Source organism: Chrysemys picta, chromosome 2 (genome assembly GCF_011386835.1).
Source record: "Chrysemys picta bellii isolate R12L10 chromosome 2, ASM1138683v2, whole genome shotgun sequence".
Taxonomy (NCBI): domain Eukaryota; kingdom Metazoa; phylum Chordata; order Testudines; family Emydidae; genus Chrysemys; species Chrysemys picta.
Genome location: NC_088792.1, coordinates 163294073 through 163305214, shown reverse-complemented (window position 1 = coordinate 163305214; position 11142 = coordinate 163294073).

Here is an 11142-nt window from a genome sequence, read left to right as displayed (position 1 = left end):
CAGAGACTTACCCCACTTTCTGAAAACTGAGGCGGGCACTTCCCTGCCTAGTAGGAAACCCTTCCCAGCCATTATAGGAGACCCCCTTCCATATCCTAGCTACATCCCCCACTATTGAGGGTAGGCTAACTCCATTTATAGCAGGCATCACTTCCAACCTGGAGTCACATGACCCCTCTGTCATGTGCTCCCTGACCTCATAGACTTTAAGGTCAGAAGGGACCATTAGGATCTTCTATCTAGTCTGAGCTCCTGCACCATGCAGGCCACAGAATCTCACCCACCCACTCCTGTAAGAAACCCCTAATCTATGTCTGAGCCATTGAAGTCCTCAAATCGTGGTTTAAAGATTTCAAGGTGCAAAGAATCCTCCAGCAAGTGACCTGTGCCCTATGCTGCAGAGGAAGGTGAAAAACCCCCAGGGCCTCTGCCAATCTGCCCTGGAGGGAAATTCCTTCCCAACCCCAAATATGGCAATCAGCTAAACCCTGAGCATGTGGACAAGACTCACCAGCCCAACACCCAAGGAAGAATTCTCTGTAGTAACTCAGATCCCACCCCATCTAGTGTCTCCTCAGTCTCAGAAGACCTGTGCACTGTTACACAGGAGTCAAGGGGTCTGGGGCTCCATTGCCATGCACCTTGTATGGTCATTCACAACAAGCGCAAAGTGGGTATCAGAGTCTACCAGGGTGACTGGGCGGCCTTTTACACTCCCAATGCTCCGGGGCACATGGCTGTGCAAGGTACAGAGCAGTGGAGAATCAGGCCCAAGGTTTATAGGGGACAGTATTGCGTCACGGGTTGCAAAAGGGATAAATACCCAAGCCATCCTGCCTCGTGACAAGCAGGTGACAGGTTTAGAGGCACTTCATTATACCCTTTAAAATGTCTTTTTAGATCGGTGAAAGGTGCTGCAGCTTCAGTTACCCTCTGCTTAGGTGGCTCCTTTTTAGCTCACAAGGTCATGTTTCCTAGTCAGCCAGTCACTAAGGTGTGATTGGGTGCATGGTGGTGAATGCAGTTTTTATCATTTCTGTCTCTTATATTCACTTTAAAATTCCTTTTTACCCAGAACATTTTTGGGCAGCTCCTCCAGCCCTGGGAATGGCCAAGCACATAACGATAACTGTGAGTTACACATAAAACTATGCATGTGTTTACATATGAGCATATGGTAAATATCTGCAGAATTATGATGTAAACACCTATAAGCACATCTGCAATCATAAATATGTGTGCATAATGCAGTGGCAGTATGCAAACTTTCTTTGTAGGAAAAGAGTTGGGTGAACTAGTCTCAGTACCAATTTATCTGGTGAATGGAGCCTCTTTTTCTTTAAGTGAATTATCCACAGATGGATTTGGATTTTCACAGCTATTTTTCTTATTTTGAATGATTTAATTGCTAGTTTATGCTAACATATTTCAGCCTGTGGGCTGCTTGCAAGCTATTTGCCAGTCTGTATAATTGTTCACCTAAGTTACATGGGGCCAGATTTTCAAGATCTCAGCTCTCATTAAGGCACCAAATTAAGTGGCCAGCTTTGCAGAAGAGTTGGGTCCTGAGGCCTTTTCAAAACCTAATTCTGGGTGCTAAGCACTTGAAAATATGTCCCATGCTGTTGTTCCTGCTTTTGGACTGGCTGTCTCTCAAGTTCCCTGGGAGATTCCAAGCCAGTTGCTGAACACATCTGACATGAATACTTGTGGTCTTGTGCAGAGGCCCATTTACACGAGTATTTACGATCCTTCCCCTTTCTGGGAATAAAATGGTGCTTGCACAGATGATATATAGCAAAAAGTAAACAAGTCAAATAACACCCTCAAAATAAATTAATGCCTTTTATTCAAATGAGACAAGGAGGGTGAGGTTATATCTTTTATTGGACCAACTTCTGTTGGCGAGAGAGAGACAAGCTTTCGAGCTACACAGAGATCTTCTTAAGGCCTGGGAAAGGCGCTCAGAGTGTCACAGCTAAACACAAGATTACACAGATAGTTTAGCACAAGGAGTTAGGGCAGGGGTAGGCAACCTATGGCACGCGTGGCGAAGGCAGCACGCAAGCTGATTTTCAGTGGCACTCACACTGCCCAGGTCCTGCCCACCGCTCTGGGGGTCTCTGCATTTTAATTTAATTTTAAATGAAGCTTCTTAAATATTTTGAAACCTTATTTACTTTACATACAACAATAGTTTAGTTATATATTATAGGCTTATATAAAGAGACCTTCTAAAAAGGTTAAAATGTATTACTGGCACGTGAAACCTTAAATTAGAGTGAATAAATGAAGACTCGGCACACTACTTCTGAAAGGTTGCCGACCCCTGAGTTAGGGCATATTCTAAACATATGTCTACACAGCTAAGACAAACCCGCGGCTGGCCTGTGCCAAATTAAGTGGCCAGCTTTTCAGAAGGGGTCAGTATATTGCGTCCTGAGGCCTTTTAAAATGACTCGGGCTCGTGGGGCCCAGGCTAATGGGATGTTTCATTGCTGTGCAGACGTCTGGGCTTGGGCTGGAGCCCTTGCTCTGGGACCTTCCCACCCCGCAGGGTCCTAGAACCCGGGCACCAGCCCAAGCCTAGACATCTACATAGCAATGAAACAGCCCTGCAGCCCAAGGTGGCTAGCATGGGCCAGCTGAGGGTGTCTAGTTGCTTTGTAGACACATGCACCCCAAGAGACCAGTCTAACTACTTATGCTAAACTATCCATTTGATCTTGTGTTTAGCTGTGACACTCTGAGCACCTTCCCCAGGCCTGAAGAAGAGCTCCGTGTAAGCTCGAAAGCCTGTCCCTCTCACCAACAGAAGTTGGTCCAATAAAAGATATTCCCTCACCCACCTTGTCTCTCTAATATGCTGGGACTGACACAGCTACAACACCACTTTTGTTCATATAAACCTATGTAACAAAAAGTTAGACCTCCCAATCTGGGCTTTTTCATTAGTCTATCCAATGAGTTTGTCTCTTCTAATTATTCTCTGCTTTCCACTCTTTCGGTGTGCTTGCTTCCCCCCTGGAAAGTCCTGGTTGATGTCAGTATTTCAGATACTGTGCTGGTTACACTTAGCAGGACTGTCTTTGGGACAGACACAGTGCTCTGCCCTGCTAAGCAAAGCTCTGATCAGCGTTCTCACCCAGGCTGACACTTTCTGCTGGATTTCTCTTTCAATATTTCCACATGCAGCACAGAAATGGCATTTTTCACCGGCGCACGCTCAGACTACCCCGCCAACTCTTTTTTCCTTTTTCTTTCTGGCTACTTTGCACCGATTAAAATGTTCCATGGAGTATTTTTAGATCAGGGCATCTTTTGCAGACCTTGTGACTGCACTAAGGCCTGGGTCTGAAACAGCTCTGTTTTCTACTAGCACAGTCACATGGGAGCAGATCACGTGGGCGCTCCCGATATAGTTATAGAATCTGGTGCCTTTTCTCTTTTGGCTCATATCTGATAGATTGTGTTGCCAGTGTGGCTTGCACAAACTCCCTTTGGAGAGTGGGATAGGATCAATGATCCCATCGCTGTACCAAGACTCAGATCCCCCAGCTCCCCCTTTCCAGCCACTGGGGCTGGGGGAAGCAGAACAGGAACTCCCTGATGAGGGTGTTGTGCCAGCCCCCTGGAGCAGCAGGGACTCCCTCAGCAATAGCTGGAATCCGCAGCAAGGCAGGGAGAAGCCCAGCCAGAGACCCCTGCCTTCCTCAGCACTCTCAGAGATGGCTGCCCCCCTGGAGACACCAGGTCCAAACTCCCCATTCCTTCCCCCTCCTCACACACGGATCAGCAGAAACAGAACTGGGGGGTGGAGGTGTTGGAACCTTCCTCAGCAATAGCCAGGAGGAGCAGCAGGGGCATGGCAGGGCAAATCCCAGCTAGTGTGGCCTACCTTCTCCTTCCACTTTCCCCAGGCCTTCCTCGCCCCGGGGCACCATCAGACTCACGCTCCAGCTGGCTCAGTGTCCTGTCTGCAGGCGAGAGTGGTCAGCACCACATGCTCCAGAGGAAGGTGCAAGAACCCCACAGTCAGCAGATGTGCAATCTGTCCCCATCCAAACTCCTGATAGACATTGGCGTAAGCCTTGGAGCAAGAGATTTTATATCCCTTCCAAATTGTTTATTAGCATTAACTGTTATAACGCTGGATATTCTTGTTAGCCATATAAGTGTTCAGTTCCTCTTTGAATCTTGCTCAGTTCTTGGCCTCAGTAGCATCACGTGGAAGTCAGTTCCATAGTTAACTGTGTTGTGTTAAAATATTTTCTTTTCTCACTTTTGCATTTGCCACTTTTCAGTGTCAGTGCATGTCCCCTTGTCTTGAGTTCTGAGTCAGGGAGACTCTGCAGACTTCACTACAGTCTGAGCTCTGGACATGATCTTCTGTTGGCGGATTGCTATTCTGCCCCAAACTCTACGCCCAGCCTCCCTTCCCCTGCCCTCCATGCTCCCCCCACCATTATTATTACTGATTATTTGTATGATTAGAGCACCTACAAGCCCCAGTCATGGACCAGAACCCCACTGTGCTAGGCGCTGCACAAACACAGAACAAAAAGACAGTCCCTGCCCCAAAGAACTTATAGTCTGAGTCTAAGACGAGACAACAGCTGGATACAGACAGACAGGGGAGTACAAGGAAACAATGCGACACTCTTGGGCAGCGGTCCAGCTTACTCTCTCGCTTTTCTCCCTCTTCCCTTCCTTGTTTTTCAATTTGCTCCTACTCATTGCCTGTTTACCTTATCCCAGTCCCATGATACAAAAATAATGACAATACATATTTTAATTAAATACATACAGTCATAAAGAAACAAGAAATGGATCTAAGAAAACTTACGGCCATTCCAGTAGTGCCAACTCCAAAATGTTCACAAATCATAAGTCCGCTTTCACTTCAAAATCATGAATCAGAGCCCAGCACCATGAGATTGGCTTAAATATGATGGGATTTTAAACAATAATAAATGTGGGGGGTCTGTTTGTTTGCCTGCTGTCCCTTTAGGGTTCAAGTTTTCAATCTTTTCCCCACAATCATGATGTCTAGAAATGCCCCCCCTTTTAAACAGCAGCTGAGATTCTAGGCTAATAACATGACTCCAGGATCTGGAGATTGGGGATTAATACAATCCCCCAAATCACATGTGTTGGAACCCCTGCCATTCTCCCCCAGTCACTTTGTTTGCATGTTGTGCTGCTTATCTCCACCATGGGTCGGCTGTTTGTCTCTGTACACTGTAAGCTTTTCAGGGCAGGGCCTACACCGGCCTATGGGTTTGTGCAGCACCCAGCACAATGGGGCCCCTGATCCCAATAGGGCATTAAGTGCTACCACAATATAATACATAATAATAGCCACATGCTGCGTGCAGAACACACCCTTCATTATGGGTTCAAAGGCACAGCGTGGTGGGAAGAGGAAAAGCGAGATCTCCCAGCAGGGCTGACTGTAATAAGCAGAAGCTGAATTAGTCACTGTGAAAGTTTAATCTGTTTAGTCTCTGTGGACATACAAAGTGCTACTTGTTCAGGGCTGTGTAGCTCATATGACCATGTAACATGTGCTAAGAACTGATGCTTCACGCTCCTTGAGAAGAACAGCGTCATCCCTATGGAGCCATTTGGCTCTAGCTGGGTGAGGGGCACAGCAGGGTCACATCCTCTAATGCAGCATACTGTGATGGGTGTGCCCAGAGCAGACTCAGGGGCCATGATTAGTTCATACCCAGCTCTGGGTATATTTATAGTCTAGTCCAGGCCCACATCTATACAGTCAGGGAAAGAGAAACCAATCCCCCAAATCCTTGAGTAAACCTAAAAGAACATCTAGTTCTGCATTGGGTTGGCTAGTCATTGGGGGCCAGGGGCATCACCCCAGTGAGACTCACCTCCCCAGCAATGCCCAAGGCCCTTGCTGTCCCGGGCTGACATTTGTCCTTTTTATTGATTTGTTCTAGAGGAAGGATGTCCAGTGGTTAGGGTACTAACCTAGGACTTGGGAGACCTGGCTCCAGTTCCCTGCTCTGCCAGACACTCCCTGTGTGACGCTGGGCAGCTCTGATGGTATAAACTGTGTCCACTCTAGGTGTGCTTTTCTGGCACAGTATATGGTGTAGCACTCCTCATATAGACCTGGCCTGGGTGAGCTCCTAGTTAGACAGGGAGGGTAGGGAAGCCACTCAACAACTTACTCAGGACCTGTTATACTGCTAGCTTAGCTGTGAAATGAAAAGCAGTATCTTTGATGTGCTTTTCAACTGCAGAGTTTATTTGACTTATATCTGGCTTGGTCTCTTGAGATTTAAACAGAAAACAATCTGAGACCCTCGGACTCTAGTGCAGAAAGAAATGAGGGCAAACGTATGAGCTGCTAAACTGTTAGTTTTAACAACATCCAGCATTACAGTATTACAGCTAGCAGGTACGCTGGTTTAACAGCTACCGGTGTATTTCACATTTCCTCTCTTGTTGTAACAGCTGAGCTTTCGTAATGAAAAGCATGACACTGCGCAGCATCACGTCACAGGGAACTCAGCAGCAACTTCCTAACAACAGCCACTGCAATGAAGATGGGATAGTGAAACTGTGTTGAGTCCCCTGCGTTCCTCGTCCCAGCGCTGGAGCCTCTCTGGGACCCATTGCAGTCATCACTGAAACAGCATTCCAGGGTGGCCCCGCTCATACTCCTGTACCAAGCCTGGTCACAGAAGGACTTGTAGGAACAAGACTTAATGATGCTATCTGAAAAGAAACACGCGTATAAGCTGTTACATATTGACATGGCAGTAGGCTACTGTATTGAACATCTCCTTTTTTCCTGGGTTACGCTGATCTGTCGAGTCCCATCACTGAGTGAGCTAGAGACCTCCTTTATGCCAGAGATGTGGTGTAAAAACACCCCCTTCCCTGCTCCAGAACTGACTCTCCACCAGGAGATACACTGGCTGAGACAGCTGAACAGCAATGCAGTGCTGCACAGTGAGCCTGGGGAATAACCCACAGTATTGATATGGGTTCAAAGCCCTCCAGAATCAACTCTCACCATCCCACTGTGCAGTAGGTGGCTAAGTATTGTTCACAGCCACATTGTTTGAAAGGCCAAAGCTACACAGTAGAATTCCGGCCCATCTGCCTTCCAACCCTGTGCTCTCTGCTCCACATCACTCTGCTGTCTTTCAGTTCCTGGGTTGGAGGGAACTTGGTCTTTCTGGTGTCAGGCTGTTGTTTCTGGAGGACCAGAACAGCGCATCGTAAAGAAGGACTTTCTCTGGGGCAGAAAATTCTTGCTGTATATCTCAGACCAAATGTGATTATTTTACAGGATGTCACTGCCCTGTGCATTCACTGCTGAAAGCAGAGAATGCCACCAATACCCACAAACCAGAAGTCAGCATCAGAGCTGCAACGGTGGGCAACAATTATGGAAACTGCTGGGAAAAATCCCAGTTGCACAAAAAGCAAAACGTTTTGGAGTTTTGCTTTAATTTGATCTTTACTGCTTCCTACAAACCAACAGGTGATTGCACACAATCAAGACCAGCACATCTCTGCCTGGGATACAATTATGAAAATGCATGAGCTATGGAATTCTTAGTTTCCCCAGAAGAAAATCTGGGGGGAAATGGTGAGATTTTACTTTTGACCAAGTTCTCATTAAAATTTCAGTTTCTGCACACAAACATTCTCCAAGTGAGGATGGATCATTTTCTCCAGCTGCCCTCAGGTGACCTTTAGAAAGTCCTATGGCTTTTAGGCTGCTTTCATGCCTAAGTATTGGAAACATCACCACTTGAATTAAACTTTACATATTTCTGCATAAGCCAGCGAAAAATAAATATATTAATTCCTTCTGCTCAGACTGTTAATGTTTTCATAGCTGGAGAGGAATCTCCTTGAGCCTGGACTATTTTACGTATTTTATTTATTCACCTTTATGTTTTCCTGGAGCTCTCATTGCTGTACTCTCTGAGCTCCTCAGATACACTAATGGAGTTTTCTGCACATCTCTCAAGAAATACTTTCTCCATTAAACTGAGTCACAGCGAGGGTAAAGCCCCAATCCTCCAATGTACTGAGGTACTTAAATATCTTTGAGTATCTGGGCCTAGGTGACTTGCTGAAGGTCCAGCAGTGAATCAGTGACAGAAATTGGAATGGGGCCCAGCTCCGCCAAGTTCCTTACCTGCAAGCCAGCCCATCCTTCCTCTGACTGGCTCGTTGAGCTAACAGTGTTGCTTGATTGGAATGGCTCCTGACAAAGGCAAGTCCCAGTGGAATGGTATCACATTGACAAAAGCGTCCAGTTTTTATGCACAGTTCAGTAATGGGAAGTCTTTTAAACAGCCAGGCTAATTGGCCATTGGTAAACCTACTTACCTAGGGATGTGGTGAATTTTTTATCACTTGGAGTCTTTACATCAGGAATGGACGTCTCTCTAAAGGAGGCCTGGGCTGGATGCAGGAACCCCTGGATACAATTCTCTGGCCTGTGCTATGCAGGAAGTCAGCCAAGAAGCTCAGAACTGGTCCCTTCGGGCATTAAAAAATCTCTGTATCTATGAGTTTTGGCTCAGCGTAAACGAACCTGCTGATTCAATGCAGACCAAGCCTCAGCCTTGTTATAGCTGAGCTGTGAACTAACCACAACACACTTTTACTACCTATAAGCCGGCTCACCATTCTCCTTACTTACCCTCTGCAGTGCACGGAGTCTAAGGCCCCTGCTGAGCCCTCTGCTTACTCCCTACTGGCCTAGGAAGCCATGTTAGCTGTTAGGTCATTAACACTTCACTATATTGCTTCTTAGTGGAAACAAAGTCAAGCCAATTCCAGTGCTGTTTCTGGCAAGTCTGCTTAGCCCCAAGAGACTGGCCGTTTGTTTGCTGTAGCATTTCTCCAGCTTGAACATTGACAGCAACTAGACATTTATTTAGACGTCTCAAACAGGATTTATGGACTTCTGGGATGGGCCAGGACCCAGGACTGCTGTTTTCCATTTGGCTTTCACTGTGACTTCTACTCAAAAGCTTGGAAGCCTTTGCCGAGTCCTTCCTGCACGGCTGCTGACACTGAACTCCCGGTGCCACAGGAGCAGGCTCTGCCAAGCCTCAGTTCTTTGATCTTGCAATCTGGACGAACCTTCCTGCTAAGACTGCCTCTGACAAGCCCTTTCTGTGCACCCCCTTCCCTCTCAGCAGCAGAGTCTGGACATATGCAGAGAATCCCCTTGGGGAAAGTGCTGCTTCTTTTCCTGGAACCAATTGAAACCTAAAACGGACATTTTAAACATAAACTCGCTAGGGAAGTTTTCCCCTGCTCCGTTTCTGAGCTCTTCCTCCTTGGGTTCTGCCGGCGACCCTTTCTCCTCTATAGCATGTATCCATTATTCTAGCTTCTGCTCATTTTGTGGGGACTATTTTTTCTCTGCCCAGAGTCATCCCCATTCTCAGTTACCTTTGCTGGCCTCATAACCGCAACCCCCCCAATTCTCCCACCTCCATCTACTGCTACCTACTCTCCTCATTCTCAGCACCGTCTGCCCGTCCCATCTTACTCCAAATCCAATTCAGAATTGCTCTAATGGCTTTGGAAACACTCTCTGCCTCACTCCATAGCCACCTGCTTTCCAACGCACTTCTTCCAGCCTGGATCCATCACCCCTCCTTGCTAGCTCTCCACAGGTGATGACTGCACATTCCTGAGTGCTCCCTCGTGTCCCTAAAACACACTCCTCTTCCTCCAAGGTACTGTCTTCTCCTTTTAAAGTCTCTTTTCTCTTTAGCTTGCAGCTGACTTTTTTAAAGAAGTAATTGATGCTGCTGTATGTGAAGTGTTATGTTCCTGGTATACGCACACAGAGAAGTTAGATAAAAATATAAATGCTCTTGCTGGAAGGTTGCAATGTAACATGACTTTATGTCTTAGAATTTAGAACAATAACACCCAAGAACCAGAAAACAGAGAGAGACAAAGCAGGCTGCTCCCTAAAACACAGAGGCACAGCTCACTCCACCTTATCATAGGCTGGCTGCCAGCAGACTCCTGCTGGTAGGCCCAGATCTCACACTTCCCTAAAGATCCCTAACCTGTAAGCAGGCCCAGAACCCGCCCTACACTTGGCAATTTAAAGTGACAACCTACAATTATAAACAGAGTTTTCAATACACCACATGAAGGTCACATTATAGAAAAAATTTGTGCTACTTTATGGAACATGCCTTTTGGGCCTGATTGTGTGCTTGCTCCCCTAGACATACATTCACTAGCGATTGCTTGTACTTGTCAATAGGGACTTACCTGTTGCAACGATGGTGGAGCAGGCATCTGCATAGTGAGGACAGCTGTGGGATCCTTGCTGGTTGCAATCATCCTCATTCGATGCAATGCAGCTGTGGCACTTTAGAGCCATCCCTTGGCAAAGAGGACAAAAGAAGAGCATGAGTGGAATTGTGCTGTGGAATTCACCACAGTGAATTTATGCGGTAACCTCATTATCACACAAAACTGGGCCCATAGTAAAGACAATTCTCTCTGCTATGTGACGGGCTTAATTCTGTCAATCAGTGATTGATTGGGAAGAAACACCTGACTGGTGCTTGGGCTAATTAACTGTAACTTTCCTTTGCAGAACCTATCAAAGGTGCTGCTCTCAGGAAGCAGTAAAGGGGAGAAAGTACGAAAGATCATTTATAGCACTATTAATGCACAGGCTGTGTGGTCCGGTGGGTAAGGGCCTGGCCTGGGAGTCAGGAGATGTGGATTTTAATCCTGGCTGTCAGTGAGCGACCTTGAGCATGTCACTTCACCTCTCTCTGTGCCTCACTTTCCCCTGTGTGTGCGAGGGGGAGTGCTTTGAGCATTGTGGGTGGACAGCTCTAGATCAGAGCCAAGTCTCTCTCACACATGCAAAATATATTCAAAATCTTCCAGAAGTGACTCAAGCTGATGAGACCAAAGCTAAATCGGACCCTCCGTTCTTTCCCAGTTCTTGTTCTGCAAAATCTTCTGGACGTTACTCTTTCCCCTATTCCCTTAATCTTACAAAGCACCAAAAAGAACATTTTAATTAAAAAAACAATTAAAATAACCATCTATAACGCTCTGTGGCCTTTTGTGCCAAATTCCGCTCTGATGCAA